The 18,415-nt window shown below is 41.0% G+C and overlaps 1 protein-coding gene across 1 annotated transcript in view; it reads left to right on the top strand.

Moving 5' to 3' along the window:
- ZNF407 (zinc finger protein 407) overlaps positions 1-18,415 on the top strand; it is a 443,038-nt gene that overhangs the window by 799 nt on the left and 423,824 nt on the right. The window lies entirely within an intron of this gene.

The raw sequence follows: 18,415 nt of genomic DNA, 5'->3' as shown, positions 1-18,415 counted from the left end.
TTTCTGGAGATGAGTCTGGTGGAGGTGGGTCTAGGAGCTGCTGACCCCTGTCGGCTGGGTTGAGTTCTGAGTAGCCCTTCTATTTCATTGGCGAGTTCAGGAATAGGAAGGGCGTCTTGGCAAGGTTAGCGTCCATTGACACGCGTGTAGGGTTTCTTCCTTTTATAGGTAATTGTAGCCCTAATGGTGACTGCGTTGTAACTTTACAGCCAGTGCTGGTGGAGTTAGTCACAGTGTGCACCTTCTCTGCGGTGAGGAGTTAGGTCCAGTTGGAACACCGTATATATAGTGCGGGGCACTGACGTGCTGATTAGAACATTATTTCCAATGTATACTCTCTATGCTTCATTGAGCACAGCCATCTTGTAGAGTAGGGCTTAATTATTCCGTTTTTACCAATTAAAACTCAGAATAAATAATGTGACCAGAGTTAACGTCAGAATTCAAATCTCAAGTGTTTGTTACTCATTCTTCAAGTTTGTTAGACTCGAGATGACTAACTCCTATTGGCATGTCTGATAAACAGCAAGGCAAGGTTCTCTAGGAGCTGATGTCTTCCTGCAGGATCTGTAAGGCACGTGTGATTGCTGCTGATAACACAGTGGCCACTGGTGCCTTTTTAAAAACTTTACTTTGGAATAATTTCGAATTTACAGAAAAGCTGCAAGATAGGACATAGTTCCACTGGTATTCAGCAAAGTGAAGTGGCTCCACTTGAGCAAACACGGTCCCTGCTTATTTCCAGACACCACTCTAGGTGCTGGAGTTAGTAACAAACTGTGTGATTTCAGGATCTGCTTGAGGAGGCAGATACAGAAACAAATACAGTGCATTTTGGTAAGTGCTAACATGGAGATGCACAGAGCAAATGATACCTGACTGCCTGGAAAGCAGTGGTGAGGGTTTGCAGGATACAGGGTTTGATTTAGATCTCAAGGATTAGTGGGTATTCACTTGCTCAGTGGGACATTTCTTCCAACATTGACTTCAATTGGGTTCGTGTTGTTAGAGGAGAATTCTCTGACCTTTATAAATTAAACTCTCCCTCTTTCCCAAATCTCAAAGAAGGGGTTTATAGGATGGGTTCCTCAGGTATCACAGTGGTGAGAAGAATCCCAGTTCATAAATCCGTGAATGGGAGAAGAAATTAAGCTGTGTTTCTTATGCAGTAATGGAAGTGTTGAGGTCTATACATTTTAAAATTCTTTGTTTTCAAACTTGTTAAATACTTGTGGTCAGATCACACATGTTCTTTGTGCAAGGATGGGGGCATAGTTCTTCTGAGCTATGACCTGATGTGTTAGATCCCCACACCAGAGGGGACACTGAGTGAGTGTCTTAGCTCGGTTGGTATAACAAAATAGGATAGCCTGGAGAACTGAAAACTGCAGACATTTACTTCTCGCAGCTCCAGGACATGAAGTCCTGGAGCAGAGTACTGGTTCCTGGTGAGTGAGGACTCTGCCTGACTTACAGATGGCCCCTTTCTTGCTGTGTCCTCACATGGCAGAGAGTGTGAGAACTCAGGACTCTCTTCACCTTCTTATAAGGACATTTATTCATCTTGGAGACCCTACCCTCATGATCTCATTTAAATCTAATTACCTCTCAAAGGTCATACCTGCAAATACCATCACGTTAGGGATTAGGGATTTAACATATGAATTTTGGGGGAGGACATAATTCAGTCTATAGTAGCTGGGTTTCTTGGAGATTTTGTTGTTATGTGGAATTCCTCCTGTACAGACTTGCTATAGAACTAAATAGGAAGCCATAAAATCACTTGTATTGCTTTTGCTGAAGCAAACACAATTTTATCTAAATAAGACATTATATATATAATTTTTTTTTTAATAGAACATGCATATGAAAGTGAGTGAGCGGCGGGGGTGGGGGGGGGTTGGAGCACGGCAGAGAGAGAGAGAATCCTGAAGCAGACTCCCCGATGAGTGCAGAGCCAGGTCAGGGCACCATCCCAGGACCCTGAGATCATGACCTGAGCCAAAGTGAAGAGTCAGTAGCTTAACCGACTGAGCCAGCCAGGCACCCCTTATTTTAGATATATTAAATATGATTCAGAGACTAGCTGAGGAAAATAAATCTTAATTGTTTCATTTAGATGAAAAAGAAAGATGTGGTGAAATACTTGGGTGGCCTTTCACTTTTAGGCTTTTTAGGAGGAACTGCCTTCCTAGATTGATCAGATCTTGGTCTAAGGAGTGTGGCAGTGATCTATTCCAGTTCCCTGGTCGTCCTGTGAGGAGGCTGAGCCCCCACAGAAGCTGAGTAATCTATCTCTGAGATTAGTGGTAGAGCAGGGATTAGAATCAGGCTTCCTGATTTACAAGCCAGTCTTTCTGCTTCCATCAGTGGTTCTCAAAGTTAAGGTGCATCAGAGTCACCTGGGGAGCTTGTGAAAACACAGATGCTCAGTATCCCCTGGAGCCTTTGATTTCAGCAGGTCTGGACTGGGGCTGAGAATTTGCAATGCTGACAAGCTCCTCCTGGGAAGGTTGAGGCTGCGGGCTCTGAGATCACACTTTGAGAACCCTGGCCGGCCATATATGATGTTGCCTTTGATCTCTTAGGAGAGTAAGTAAGCTCCATGGGTTTTATACCAGTGTAACCTTTTCCCTGGTACTCAGAGAATTGGGTGGTTTAATTTTGTGTTACAAACAGCAGGCACCAGAAACAGAATGATTAAATAAAAAAAAAAAAAGGACTAGAAATATAGTGTTTCTTGGAGAGAGTCATTTTGACATTTCCAAGGATAATTTTTGGAGATAATTCTAGAAGTCAAAACCACTTATTATTGAATTATTATTGAAGGGGAGTCACGTGAGCTGTGAGGGTCCTCTGTCTTATTGACATTTGCACTAAAAAGGGTGTTTGGATTAATTGCTAGCTTGTATAGGAGTGAAACATTACTTCCAGTTTTGTTATTCTGTGCTTTTCTCTGTTGTGTTCTAAAATGTTCATTTCTTATATATCAAAATGTTATCAGGCCCTAGCACAGTTACATGGCCATAGTAGATGTTAAATAAATGTAAGTTGAATTGAATAAAAAAAAAGATTAAGGGGGAAAATAAAATAGACTATCTGGAGAGATTTCAGTGCCTTAGGAAAATTACTGTATTTTCTACATTATCGCAATTACAGGCCTTTATGGAATAATTACAGTTTATTCCAGTATAAGCCTTATTTGCAAATATTGGGATTTTTAAGCACAATTTTGGAGGATGTAGCCTGTTTTTATGTTACAGATAATGAGTGATTCATCTCACATCTTTGTGTGTCATTCATCTGAAATGATTGGTAAACACCTTATACCTTGAAATAATTTGAGAATTACAGAAAAATTCCTAAGATAGTTCAGAGTGTTCCTGTGTACCTTTCAACCAGAATCCCTTTATTAACATCTTCCATAGTGCAATACCGAAACCAGACAGTTGATACAATTAATCTAAAGACTTTGAGGTTCACCATTATGTCCTTTTTCTGGCCCAGGATCCAGTCCAGGATCCCACATTGCATTCCGGTATCTGGTCTCCTTAGTCTCTTCCAGTTTGTGACAGTTCCTTTTGGCATTCTTTGTTTTTTATGACCTTTATACATTTGAAGAGTGATGGTCAGTTATTTTGTAGAATGTCCCTTGTTTTGGATTTGTCTGATGTCCTTTCATGATTAAATTGAAGGTGAAGCATTTTGGCAAGAATACCATGACAGTGAAGTAGTGCCCTTCTCAGTGCTGCACTGGGGCCTATGTGACACGGGTATGTCTTACCGCTGGTGAGCGCTAACTTCGATCTCCTGGTGGAGGTGGTGCGTGATGGCCGTGCTTTAAAGTTAAAAATTTTCCCTTTGAAATTAATGACTCTCATCACTTCACTGATTTTTGGTGCAGAAGTTTAAAAGAAATGAGCATATAATGTCAGAATCCTTTGAGCCTGGTCCCAATTGTGAGTTATTTCTTATTTCGGGAGGCTTTATTATTATTTGTTAGACACAAACATAGCAGGGAAAGGGAAAAGTATAGGCTCTTAGAAGAATGGTTATTTGCTCAAGAACTTGTACTTGATCTTGGTCAATCTCAGTTTTGAATTGGCAGGAATGGAAGCTGTTTGTCCCAGTTCTTTTACTGTGGTTCTGCAATGTCTCACATTTGTCTTCCAGTGTATGACTTTCCATAACTACACTGCATTTCTTAAAATTCTCCCTAGAGCCTTTTTGTAGAAGATAGATACACTTCAGTTCATCACAGGGCATTTGCTCTAAGTATTCTCCTGCTTACCAGCACTTAGGAGTCCATAAAGCTGGATGCGTGTGTTCTCTTTGATGCTGGATATATTATACATACACACCTATAAGTTGTCTCTGTGTTCAGAATGTGTGTGCCTTTACTTATCCCAACCAGAATAACTTGAAGTTATGTATCTGGTCTGTCTCCCTGCAAGGCTTGCAAGCTCCTTGGATTCAGGGAACAGATCTCTTTTTGTTTGCCAGTGACTTGTTTGGTACCTGGCACACACAAGGCACTTAATAAATATTTATGAATAAATGAATATTTATATGTGCATTTTGTTGACTGCTTTTGTTACTGGAATATTGTGAACATCTTTCTACATTAACACACTGTGTAATCTGCACCATGTTCCAGTGTATGGACATGCTCTAGCCCATCCTGCTTCATTGGATCTTAGGTAGTTTATGATTTTTGTATTATAAAGAGTTTCATGCTGAATATCCTAAAACACGTATTTTGTCCAGTTAATTCCTGTAGAGTCATTGATAGCTCAAAGAATATACCTATTATAAGTCTGTGTATACACACACACGCACACACATGAAGGGTGTGTGTGTGTGCTTGTGTCAAAAGAGCACAAAATTAACTTCTAGAAAGGTGTATAGATTTATATCCCAACCGGTACTATTGAGAATGACAGTTTTCCCACACTTTCTCCAGTGCTTAATTCTCTGTTTTTGTAGAGAGACTACACTGAGTTTTGGGGAGATTTTTTTAAGGATTCTTCCTGCGGTGTGGTGCGTTGGGGATCATAGTCTAATTTGCTAATAACTTTCCATCTTTTCACGTTGAAATTTTTCACATTTTTGTTTGCCCCAATGAGAGAGCAGAATAAATCTCGATGAAGGAGTGTGTGGTTAACACCTAATCAGTATTTCACTTGGGGGACTTTTGGTACCCTCCCAAAAGCTATAGTTGGCTGTGGGCTGTGAGTGTGGCCTTTACCAAACAGGAAACTGCTTGAGAGTGGGATACATTTCTAAATCACATCATTCAAAAAAAATCAACTACAGGCCAGTTATAGGCTAAAATACAGCCGAACTGTGAGACTTAGAGGCGACAAGGTAGAACAGGAGGTGTAGGACTGCGGTACAGGGAGGAGGTTCCAAAACAAACCACAGAAGGCGCAGACCCTGAAGGAGAAGGTTGGTATGTTTGACGGTGTTAACACTGACAACTTGTGTTTATCAAAGTCATCAAGTAAAAGTAAGTGAACAGACAAGTCACAAGTGAGAATAGGTATTTCCAGTACATACATACATTTATATAAATATATATATGTATATATTCAGTACATACTGATAAAAGATTAGTATCCAGCAAGGTAAATGGCAAATCGGTAATAACAATAGAAAAATGGGCAAAGGACCCCAGTAGTCATCTCACAAAAGAGAAATCCCAAATGCAAAGATTTTCAACTTAATTAGGGAAAGGCAAATTAGGATGAAAAAGTTTCACACACATTAAGTTGGCAACAATGTAAAAATCTTGACAGTATCTGTTGTTTGGGAGGTAGGAAACTTGGGGTCGGGGCCGCTTACCAAGCTCTTCAGGTGATTGGGTGCATGTTAAAATTGGCAAACCACTGCCCTGGAGAAGCTCCTGTACTTGAGTGTCTGGCGACATGTACAAGAATGCTCCCAGTTGTACTGGTAAAAGGAGAAAACTGGAAGCAGTGTCCCATCACAGGACAATGGATAAATGGTATTATACTTCTATAGTGAAGGACCATACAGTAGTGGAACTGAATGGATTTTAGCTCCATGCATCACCAAGGGTAAGTGTCAGGAACGTCATCTGGGGGACGAAAAGATACTTCTAGAGGAATGCGTATAGTATTTTTCCTTTTTTTTTTTTTAAGTTTAGAAATTTGCAAAACAAAATTGCGTATTGTTAGCAGTACAGATTTGATGAAGTAAGAAAACAGGTAAGTTCCAAACACAAAGTTCACATTAGCAGACGGCTCCGTAAGAAGAGGGAAGGTGATGGGGGCACCAAGAGGGAGTACAAAGATAGGCATTTCCTTTTCTTAAACTGCGATCTGTACCCACGGCTTTCTTTTATGGTGCTGAATACCTTGCACCTATTAAAATCATATTTTGTGTCTACCCAAATATTTAAAACACATATTTTGTTTTTCCTTTTGCAAAGTCTGTGAAAGGGACTATTCACTTTGTATGAAAAATATAGGATGGGGTGATTGTGATAAAGATGTGTTTTTGCAGGATTAGGGTATAAAATCACTTTCAGGAGTAGAGATTTCAAAAAGAAAATTGGTTTCCATGATAATGATTAATACTTGCTGAGTGCTTACTAGGTGCCAAGCACATTATGTGCTGAGATTATACTCTGTTGAGGATTGAACCTCACAGTGAACCTGTGGGGGCCAGTGTCACCACTGCAAGAGGAGGAAAGCGCCTGTGGGCACGCAGGGAAAGTGGTAGAGGCTCTCTGATCTGAAACGCCCTGTAGACAAGCTCAGAGCAGAAAGACAATTGGACAAAACAGAGTAATGACTGAGAGTGTTGGAGTTATGAGAAAAAAAAGTAAAAGTCAAAATGGCAATGTAGAAGCCTGGTAAAGGCGCTGTTCACCTCATTTGCGAAGTTACTTTGTCTTAGGTTTGTTTTTTAAACCAATATACGTTATCATTCCAGCAGATGACAAGTCTCTGAAGCTGAAAAAGTAATTGTATTCTGTTTTAGTTCTAAGGGTTGCATCTTCCAGGTCATTAGAAAGTGGTATTTTGCCAGAGGATTTGTGAAATCATACTTCTTTGCTTGGGCAATTGGTTGCTAAAAAGGGAACTTTTGGGAAATCTGCCTTTGCCTATTTTTTTTAACCTTTGGTAATTTTTTTTAAAGATTTTTATTTTCTTTTAAAATTTATTTGACAGAGAGAGACACAGCGAGAGAGGGAACACAAGCAGGGGGAGTGGGAGAGGGAGAAGCAGGCTTCCCGCCGAGCAGGGAGCCCGAGGAGGGGCTCGATCCCAGGACCCTGGGATCATGACCTGAGCCGAAGGCAGACACTTAACGACTGAGCCACCCAGGCGCCCCTGATTATTTTTTTTGAGTGTCATATTTATCCCATATTATGAGGACTTTTTCTTAAATTAAACATTGCTTATGCTGAAAACCTTATTTAAGGCCATCATAGTATGACAGTCACTCCTTGAAATTAACAAGTATAGGAAAAATAAAAATGTGGTTCTAGAAGCCCTAAGTCAAATTATATGTCCTGTGGAACCAAACAGAACTACTATTTTTGTTTGATACTCAGAGTGCTAAAATTGTCTAAACCAGGAGAGCTGTCAAACATTTGTAATTATATCATGTCATACTTTCTAGCAAAGTCAGCCCCTCACTAAGAAGTTGACAGCCCGTGAGAGTCCCTCCATAGCAGGGGATGTCTGCGTTTCAGACACATGTAGGGCTTGTCAGAGATCCCTTATGGGCAAATGTAGAACACAGGCTTCTCAAAACAGATTTAAATACTTCAGTTTTTCTAGTTTCTGCTGCATTTTACTAAAGCTACATTATCTCAGTCTTCATTCTCACTGCTTTTCAATGTGTTTCATGTTCACACTTCTCTTCTATTTTCTCTTATATGCTGTGCTTTTCTATAAAAACAAACAACAAAATAGTATTAAATAAAAACAAGTAAGGTAGTAAGAAGCGTGTTTGGGAAAAGACACTGTTTAACACAGTTGGAGTTACACCAGTGTAATCATCCAATGTAACCGAAGTGCAGCGTTCTTGTCAGTTACTAACTATAATGGAAACTTGATGCTTTAAACCTAGAAGAAGCGACATATTACTGCCTTGGAAGTGTACAATTCACTTAAGATTTCTGCTGATTGTGAATTATGGATCAGAATTTGATATATCATTATTGGATCAGTTATTATAGAATGAGGAATCTTAGTTTTAGGAGTGCATATAATTATAAAGCCATTAAAATTTAAACTAAGGTGATAATGTACTTTTAAAAATAGCTTAGAAAATTTAGATCGGGGCGCCTGGGTGGCTCAATCGTTAAGCATCTGCCTTCGGCTCAGGTCATGATTCCAGCGTCCTGGGATCGAGCCCCGCATCGGGCTCCCTGCTCAGCGGGAAGCCTGCTTCTCCCTCTCCCACTCCCCCTGCTCGTGTTCCCTCTCTCTCTGTCAAATAAATAAAATCTTAAAAAAAAATTTAGATCCTTAGGCGAGGTAGTAGAAATTATTGTCTTTCAAAAAAATGAGATCAGATAGTTTTCATTAAGAATCTTCTGGGTTCATCATGTGGTTTTGCATATGGGTAGTGTTTAATAATTAGGGTGGTGGAGGTTGAGGCAGTGTTTGGGAGAGGGGACGTTCAGAGTAATTCTTTGTGGCACATGATGACGTAGGCAGATGGTCTGGGGGGGCTCTTTGTGTGGTGGCCCCTTTAGTACAGCGAGTTTACTCTCCATCCTGGCTCAGCTTCCTTGCTCCCTTTCTTTCCTCTTCCTCCTCTGCGCCTCAGCTCCAAGTCCTGTAAATATGTGTGAAGTATGTATTGTATTTTTACAAGTAGGAGGGACTTTAGTCCAGTAGGTCCCATGTCTGGCTCATCACAATCACCCAGGGAGCTCTTTAAAACTACAGACTTTTGTCCCTATCCCAGACTTTCTTTCTTCTTTCTTTGTTTTTAGAGAGAGAGGGAGCGAGAGTGTGAGCGCTCGAGGGGGAGGGGCAGAGGGAGAGAGTGAGGGAGAATCCCAAGCAGGCTCCACGCTCAGCACGGAGTCCAACATGGGGGCTCCATCTCACGATCCTGAGATCATGACCTGAGCTGAAATCAAGAGTCCCACATTTAACTGACAAGCCACCCAGGTGCCCTTGGACGTTCTTAATCAGAATGTCTCCATGGGTAGGACCAAGGGTTCAAGTTTTGATGAGGAGGTGAGTTTGTCAGTTATTGATATTGTCTGTAATTCCCTTGTTTTACAAACATGGAAGTCATAGCTCCAGGTATGCTCTTCAGGAGTAGGTGCATTTCTCCAAGGTTTTTGTTAAGTCTTGTAAGGACTGAAAGCCTTCCTTAATGGTCTCGTGAGAAGTGGTATGATAATTTGGGGGTTGGTGTGTGGTAGACGGGGCTGGCTGCCCCCCTAAATCCGTCAGTTTTTCTCTTTCATAAGATGGAGCTGCAGGGCTCCAGGTCACATTTTCCTGACTCTCTGGCAGGAAGCAAGTATGAGTCAAGTGGTAGATGCGACTTCTCAGTCAAGGCTTTTAAGAAGGAAATGTGCTGCTTCTTTCATGCTCCTTTGCTTCTGTCAGCTGGATGCAGGGAATGAGGAAGCTCTAAGGCAGGCCTTGAAGATGGAAGGAGCCAGGATTCCAGAATCAGCCAGGGCCAGGACCTGACTGCCTGCAGAGCAGGAGCACCTGCCTTGGAAGCTTACGAGAGCGGGACCCAAACTTCTGTATTTGTGTTTGACCCATTCTTAAGCCCACGTATTATAGTAGTGAGGGTTTTAGGGCATTGACTTCTTGTAGGGTTGGTTCTAGCTCCTGTATCCAAATTGGAAAGGAAGAGCAGGCTGTGAAGATGGAGAAAATGAGTATTCTGTAGTTACCCTTCTCCACAAATATAATTCTGTGATCTGTTCCTCAGAATGTGGAAGCATGACATTACAGAGTTGGGGTGTTTGATCATTCTGCCCTATTTTCTCAGAGGTGTGATCTGAAGGAGGCTCCTACCTACACGTGACGCTCCCTGAATTCCCCTTGTGAGATGACCCAGGAAGGGCTGTTGGCAGCAGGGAGGGGACTGATTTTTCAGAGCCTGCTGGTTTCACAATGAACTCAGAGCTGAATATTTGGCTTGACCAATGACAGGAACTTGGCCTTGTCCTGAGAAGTGATGTATTAGTATATGTGGAGTCCTAGATTGGTCCTAGGTTTTTTCATTATACATAGCTGACTAATACATACTTATTTAAAAATCCATGCTTGTGGTATATGGCTTTATTTTAAAATGCCATTAGTGATATAGCTGTCTCCCTTGGGAAATATTGTTCACATGAGAAACACTATTTTTTCGTCACTTCAGTGCTTCATCCATAAAATTTGAATAGAAATAAATGCAGTCACATGGAAACTAGCAGACACACTATGTCTGATGAGGCTTTGGCTGCAGCATTTTCCTATTGAGAAGGTCAGTATTCTGTTTGCTTAATGTCTGCATTTGTTGTCACTGAGGGATAACCAAAACAGCGTGTCCCAACCACTCGCAAACAGCGTGAAACAGCCACTCCTAGAGTTAGTGAGTAGTGGGAGAAGCGGATGAGCGTGGAATGAAGGGGAGATGTTGGAAAACACTGAATCTGTGGCAGGGAAAGCACGTGATGGTGACCCTGCCCCAAGCACACGGAGGGTAACAAGGCTTGAAAGGAGCCGAGAAGCACTGCTAGATCACTACTTTAAATTATTTCAGGTGTATGAGGAGAGAAGGGCAGTGGGGAAATTATTCACCTGTCTCCCTTCTTCTGCTTCCAGGTGCCTATATTCTTTTGTTTACCTAAGCGTATGTAAGGTGCCACTGCAGGGACATTCTGCGCACTGTCAGCAGGGGCGGGTGCTTTGTTGGAGGGGTGACTCTGCCATCCTTGTAACTGAGGAGGTACCCCAAACATGTCTTCACTCCCCTCTCAGATGGTTCTAGAACTTAGCTAAGACGTTGGACTTATACATAATTTATGTTTTAATCTCTTCAGTCATTTTGGTAGTTTGTGTCCTGGTGTACAAATTAGTACTTCAAGTTTGTTAGAATATCTGTCTTTTAAGTTGAGAAGGGAGCTTCTTAGTTCAAGTGTTCCAGAATTTTGTAGATGAGTCTTATGCACTATAGACATTGAACAAACTGAAACTTAGCCTTTTTGTTTTTTGTTTTTTTTTTTTTGAAGAATCTAACTTTGTATATAGTCCAGTTTCTCTCCTGACTTTCTTTACACATATTTTATTTTTTGAATTCATTAACACCCATATCAGCAGGCAAGATAAATACAAGCAGGCAAGAAAAATAAAGGAAAGGTGAAAGAATTTCAGATGAGTTTATTTTCGTAATTTGTACTACATCAGGTAAAACAAAAGAAGTGTGTTAAAATGGTCCAAGAACAATCACTTAAAGTTTGGAGGTTATTTAACCTTCTTTCATTTATAGTAATTAGTTGAGAGTGCGATGTGAGAGACACAGAGGCTTAGTGAAAAGCAGCAAAATGGAAGTCAGAAGGAGAATTCAGAGGGAAACTTTAAAATGGAAATGCAGTTTTACTGGGTGAAAACTATGGGAAAAGGCGTAAGAGAGCACTGTAATGAATTGCAAGAAACCTGCAGGGAGAACCTTCTAGTGTAATCAAGGGATCCACAGGTGTGTATGATTGCAAGTGGCTCCTAGTCACAGAATCAGACTAGATTCTAAGGTCAGAGCTCAGGTGTCCATGGACAGAGATGGGAGCAGTGCTGACTGGACATACGGACGTAAGAAGTCTTGTGCTGCCTCTTAGCTGTATGTTATCACCGTGTGCCTTTCCACATCATGCCTTTGCCAGAAAACTCTGACGTGTGTGCCAGCTTGCATCCTTTTGCTTGGGGCATGAGGAAGGCTTATCTATTGTAGATAGCTGGTTCATACCATTGAAATTTTTTAAGATTTAACACACATTAACCGGCTTTGCCAGGAATAGGAAAAATGCCCTCATACTCCTCTGAAGTATGACATTCTGTTGGCATTGGCATCTCCCAGGACTTTTTTAAGGCTGGTGTGGAAACTACAGCGGACAGGAATTGGCAGAAAGATGCCAACAAAATAGTTTTTTTCCCCTCCCTAATGGCAAAGGGGTTGAAACTCTTTAGTACAGAGACACAGCTGTAGTAGGAAGGATATAATTTGCAGTAGACCTTCAGTTGGAGGTCAAGTTTTTTGGCTTGCTGGGAGTCTAAACGGGAACTGCTAGTTAGTGTGTAGAGTAAGGGTTTTGTCAAGTCTAAGAAGTGATCTTTGTCAATTTTAAGGAGCTTTATATTCGTTTGACCCCCTGACAGTTACTAGAGATGTGGTAGAGGTCTTTCTAAGCCACCTTTATGAAACCAGCTCACGTTGTTGTTCTGATGTTTTTCTTTACTTTTTATTTGGAGATCATTTGGAGAGTGTATACACTCTCTCCTTACCCACGTGTGTGTGCGTACACACACACTTTTTCCTCAACCTTTTAAGAATAAATTTTAAGTATATCATGACCCTTTACCCATAAATCCTTCGGGGTCTGTTTTCTAGAAATAAGGATATTCCTGTATATAATTAAAGTATTTAATTTTATAAATTTACATTGGTACTTATATTGGGTTTCTCCAGGAAAAGAGAACCAATGATATATTAAATATAGATATATAAAACATGAGATTTATTATAGGAACTGGCATGAGGGCACTGTTGGGTTTGGGAAGACCTCTTCTGCTGGCAAAGAAGATGTATGAGAATTTAGGGACTCAATATCCCCAGCTTTATCAGACTCCTCCTGCATGTCCCCATCCTAGCGTTGAGGCCTGGGTCCTTCCCAGTTAGTGCCCTCAGAGTAACAGTGCACCCCTGTGAGGGTGGGCATTCAGCTTGCTTTCTGATGTAGCCAATCTCAGACGGATGCTCGTCACTTGATACGCAGCGCTTTCAGCCCTGCCGCTGGTTGAGATCAGGTTTTCCTCCGGGGCACACTTGGAAGCTCTCAGGTCATTTATGCTGTGCTTGAGTTGGGACTTGGACTCCCCGAGCTTATCATTTTCTTTCATCATTTTGTCCAGGGACATTAGGGCCAACCAACCAGTCATTATATTCCATGGTTTTCCAGAAATGTTAGTATCATATGTAGAGTCACTTAGCTCTTTGATTCATATAACTGGTTGATTAGGAGTATCCAATGCAGATATTTTGTATATCTGTAATTAGTTCTCATCATAGACCAAAAGAAGTGCTCTCTTTATACTGAAAGCCGAGTCATTAGACTCTTTTAATCTAATCAGATTAGAGAGCCAATTCTAGAAATCCCAGAACCAAGTCAGAAAACTTTTCCTTAATATTCTCCTCCAGAACTACCTTTACAAAAATCTGTGTCAGGATTCTTCAGAGAAACAGAGTAGGGCTACATATGTATGTGTGGATGCAGATGGAGTTGGCTCACATGACTTAGGGGGCTAAAAGCCCCACAGTCTGCTTTCTGCTGGGAGGAGACACAGTAACATTGGTGGTTTCATTCTGATTCTGAAAGCCCAAGAACCAAGAGTGTGAAGGCAGGAGAAGATGGATATCCTAGCTCAAGCTAAAACAAAAAACAAATTTGCCCTTCTTCCGCCTTTTTGTTCTATTTAGGCCCTTGGCAGATTGGGTGATGCCCCTGTCCATTGGTGAGGATGATCTTTACTCAGTCTGTTGATTCAGATGCTTGTCCCTTCCAGAAATAGCCTCACAGACACAGCTAGATGTAATGTTTTACCAGCTATCTGGTCATCCCTTAACCCAGTTAGTTAACATATACAGTTTATCATCACAGTCTTTTTCTGTCAGTTGACCTAAAATGTCCTTACTAGCATTTTTTCCCTGCCATCACAGGATCCAGTCTGAGAACAGGCATTGCATTTTGTTGTCCTGTCTCCTTTGCCTCCTTGATCTGGAATGTTTCCATAGTCTTTGTCTTTTATGACATTGACATTGGTGAAGAATGTAGTCCTCTCCACTACTTTTTTCTTTTTAAAATAAAATATTCCTCACTTTGTGTTTGTCTACTGTTTCCTCTTATTTAATTGCAGGATTTGCATTCTCACTGCATGGGTGCATGGGTGTCCTGTCCTTCCGAGGGTGTTCTGTTTGGAGGCATACCATGTCTTTCTGCCCTTCCTTGAGGATGTTAATTTTTTTCATTCCCCCCACTCCCACCAAGGTGTTGCTGATTTATCCACCAATTACTGAGGTTCTTTTTATTCTTCCCTTGCAACTGATAAGCAGTTGCTTTATCACCATTTAAACATTCTGCATGTCAAAATTATCCCCCTCTAGATTTAGCATCCATTGATGATTCTTGCCTGATGCAGTCTTTGCCAGTATGATTTTCTATCTCCTTCACTCTCCATGTTTACCACTTGGCCCTCAGCATCCTATTACACACACAGAGCCATCTTTTTGTCCATCGGTTCATCCATCTGTCTGTCTCCCAACTATCAATATGTACTTATCCATTCCTGTGTCTGATGGTGCCTAATTATTTGGTTCTCCAATTGTCCCAGATTTGGCCAGTGGGAGCCCCTTCTAGTTGACTCCTGTGTCTTTGTCACATCATTTTTTTTAAAAGCATTTCTCCACTTTTTGACATAATAAATAAAATGCTCCAGGCTCATCTTGTACACCTACCTTGCCCCAGCCCTAGAATCTGCCATTTCTTGAGGCTGCCAGGTTCCTTTTAGTGGGGATGGTGTTGGAGGCCAAGATCTGGGTGCTAAGGGTGTGTTAATTGTTGCCGCCCACCTCCCTCCATTCTTGAGTGTCAGCGTGAGGTCCCTGAGAATTTCACCAAACATCGCCCTTAACTCTCCTTTTCTTTGTTTTGATTCTGAGTTTAGTCCAAGAACCGCAATCATGAATGTATTTCTGTCTTAGGGCTTCTTTTTTTTTCTTGAGGGTGGTCATCAATTTCCATTACTTCAACCATATGTAGAGACTTTTTTTAAAGCGTCCCTGTCAGTCTTCCCCCCAAAGTGATATATTTTAGAAAGTATAAGAAAATGTCAGGAAGAAGAGAAAAAGTTACCTATAATTTTGCCACCCAGAGGAAAAAAACTATTAACTTTGGTATATAAATGGACTTGGTTAGAACTACATCCATTTTAAAAATGTGAATACTGAAGGCTTTTCTCCTTTCTAAATATACTTTCTTAGCACTCACATCTTTGATACCTAATAATTTATATTCCAAATGTCTTGAGGCTTGATAGTTTTATATCGTGTGTTAGCTTATTGACATTTGGAATTACAGTGTTTTCCAGATTTCTTCCCAAATTAGCAGTTTCAGTCTTTTTTCCCTGCAGCTCTGTGATGAGCCATTGTACCAATCTCCCGCTCTTCCCAGTGGACCTGATGAAGCAGTCTCGCCAAGAACTCTGGAACTTGTTTCTAGATGTGTTTTTCTTATATTTCTCCCAGATTCTCAATTTGGAAATCCCCCTTTTCTTCCTATTTTTCTGCTGGGATGAAAAAGAAATCCATACCCAAGAGTATGTTTTCTGTTGGTTGAGTGCTGAGCAGCTCCTTACTGTCACTGAGGGGTTTTCTCCTCAGATGTAGGGGTCTTTCTCCTTCTCTCCACTTCTAACCCAGGACTCTGAGGCTTGGGGTCAGTGGTTACCAAGCGTCCTTCAGCCTATTTTTGGACTGGTTGGGATGAAAACAAAGGCTTCCTTCCTTGCGCTTTAATGTTCTTTTTCACTAGTGTTTAAAATTTTCAGAGTAAATATGTTAACGTGTTTCTTTTTATTTTCCTCCATCTCTTTACTCAGCTTTCATATGCATGTGCTTCATTCTCTTGCCTTTTGAAAAAGATAAAAGGCAAATTTGAGGAAAGTATACTAACTTTTATCATGGAATGCTTTTTTTATGGCTGTATTATAAATTCTTGAAAATAAAGGGTCTAATGGAAACACTTAATGAGAAAGTATAGGGGCTCTATCACATGTACCCCCCCTTTTTTTTAGTGAATAGACCGTTTAAATTAAGTAAAGGATATAAATTCTGTTGTTTCAGTTTTAATATTTCATGACTGATTTTATAGATGAAATTATATTTTACAATAAATAGGAAGAAGAATTTATACAGCCTGTTCTATTCGATGTGAAACAGCAAATCCCATTTCTCTGTAGTTGTAAAGAAAATTCATTATAATGTCTTTAGTTGTAAGAGATGGTTTCATTGTGATTAGTTACATTGATAATAAAACAACCTTTTCAAATGGCATAAGATACCAAGGATCCTATGTGTCTGCTTTTAATGGCATTGAACTTTTTCATTCTCTACTCAGAGTCTTCGTTCTCTTCTTTTATCCTGTTTTCCTGTTCCAATAAAAATTTTATTTCTTTGAAATAAATTAAAAAAATTAGATGGAAATACTAACAAGCATTGATTTAAAAAATGCTTTTTGAAAGATATATTAAATTTTAACTTTTTGTGTAAAATATTTCTGCAAAAGCTGCACTTGTCAGAGATGGTTGATATAAGATCGTCTTAAAATTAACTTTATTACTGGATCAATTTACTGTATTTGGAAAACAGTACTTGAAATATAGGAAGATTAAAAAAAAATGAAAAAGAAATAGCCAGGTGAGGAGGCTGAGCTACTTTTATGGTTTATTTTTATCCCATGATTTGTTTTATGTTGCTTTTAATGTTTTCGTAAGTAGTGTTGGAAAAGGCAGAAATCTTTGGTAAGGAAAGGGATGATGGTCTTTTTATTCTGTTGTGGTCACCGTGTTTGGTCCCTATTAATATCGTTTTTTTAGTGATTGTTTTAGCTCTATCTTAGGCACTAAGCACATATTCTAATTTTTAACTTACAGGCAAAAGTTAATTGGATATTGGAAATAAAATACGGGTATCCCTGGAATAGAAGCGGAATTCTGTTCTGACTTGAGTGAGAAATTTTTTTCCCATCAGATAGTTTTACCTTGCTCCTGCCATTCGGGCCAAGGAGCACATAGCTCGGGCCTGCTCGTCTTTAGTGAGTCCTTGGATTCTGGTCAGGGAAGGTTCTTTGTTGGGATTAAGCTAAAGATGGTACATGAGATACTTTGGAGTTGGAACCTAATCAGGTACGAGGAGTCCTGGGGCCAGAGGCCGTCTCCTGAGCTTGCGTGTGTCCTGCTGGGGGAAGGAGGGAGTCACATGGCCCGTGGCTGTACATGTGTTTGTCCCGTGGGCCGCCTCATCAGGTTTGGGGACTGTTAGGAGTGTAGGCTGCTAACATTTCCGAGCCTAGCTGGAAAGGAACTTGTTGCTGCCGTTAGTTCTGGGGCAGGTGGCTTGCTAAACAATCCCAGGGGCCTATACAAGTGAGCATCTTCCTCCAAGATGAACAGGTTTTTCAGGAACCATTAAGACATTGCTTTTATTCCATACAAATCTAAATTTAAAACTCTACTTCGTCTCTTTATTAGTTAGCTCTTCAGTAACTCTTGATTTTATTATATCAGTTTTCATTGTAAGCTGTATCAGATCTGGTTTTGGTAGTAGAAGAGGTATAAATGTAAATGCCAGTGGATGAAAGTTCTAAAATCGTCTTAGAGAAGTTTGATAGGAGTTGTGCTCTTGAAATGCATTTCAAACAGTGTATTTCAGTGGACACGGACTGATGTCCTGTGTACCTTAATCTTACTGTGCTAGCACAGGATTCTTGTTAAAGGTTGGAGCACATAGGAAAGGAAATGTATATAAAATATACATGAAGGAGGGTGAAATTGAGCCATATCTGTTCTTGCCAAGGTGGACAGGAGAGAAGGGCCTTCTCTTAGTTCTCTGTCACTACGTAACACATTATGTCAGAACTCAGTGGCTTGAAGCTGCACGCGTCTTTTACCTCCTGGTTTCTGTGGGTCAGGAAGGTTCTGGCCCCAGGTTTCTCCAGCAGTCAGGCTCTTGTGGGGCTTGCCGTCCCCCATAGCCTGGCCTGGGGCTGGCGGAGCTGCTGGCAGGAGCGCCCATCCTCTCTGGCTCTTGGCAGGAGCTGCCTCTCTTGCCCTGTGGGCCTCCCCACCCAAAGGCTGCAAGAATGTCCTCTCAACACGCAGGCCAGAGAGTGGGCATGCAGAGAGCTCGTGCCTTTTATGATCTGGTCTCCGGAGTCAGAGGTCCTGCTTCCACTATTTTCTGTCCCTTACAAGCAGGTCAGTGAAGCCAGCGCACACCAAGGGGAGAGAATGAGGGTTCGTCCTTTGAAGGGAGTGTCAGACGATCTGTGGACTCATTTTAAACACCCGCAGGCCTTTTCCTGGGTGAGGAAGTGGACGTGCCTACAAACTTACTACTTAGGAATGCACTGTGGCCTGTTCTG

The sequence above is a fragment of the Eumetopias jubatus genome, unplaced genomic scaffold (genome assembly GCF_037043125.1).
Source record: "Eumetopias jubatus isolate StellerSeaLion01/CBP00866 unplaced genomic scaffold, mEumJub1_p1.0 scaffold_16, whole genome shotgun sequence".
Classification (NCBI taxonomy): Eukaryota; Metazoa; Chordata; class Mammalia; order Carnivora; family Otariidae; genus Eumetopias; species Eumetopias jubatus.
Note: the sequence above shows the minus strand (reverse complement) of the source record. Positions and strands in the feature narration are given on the sequence as shown.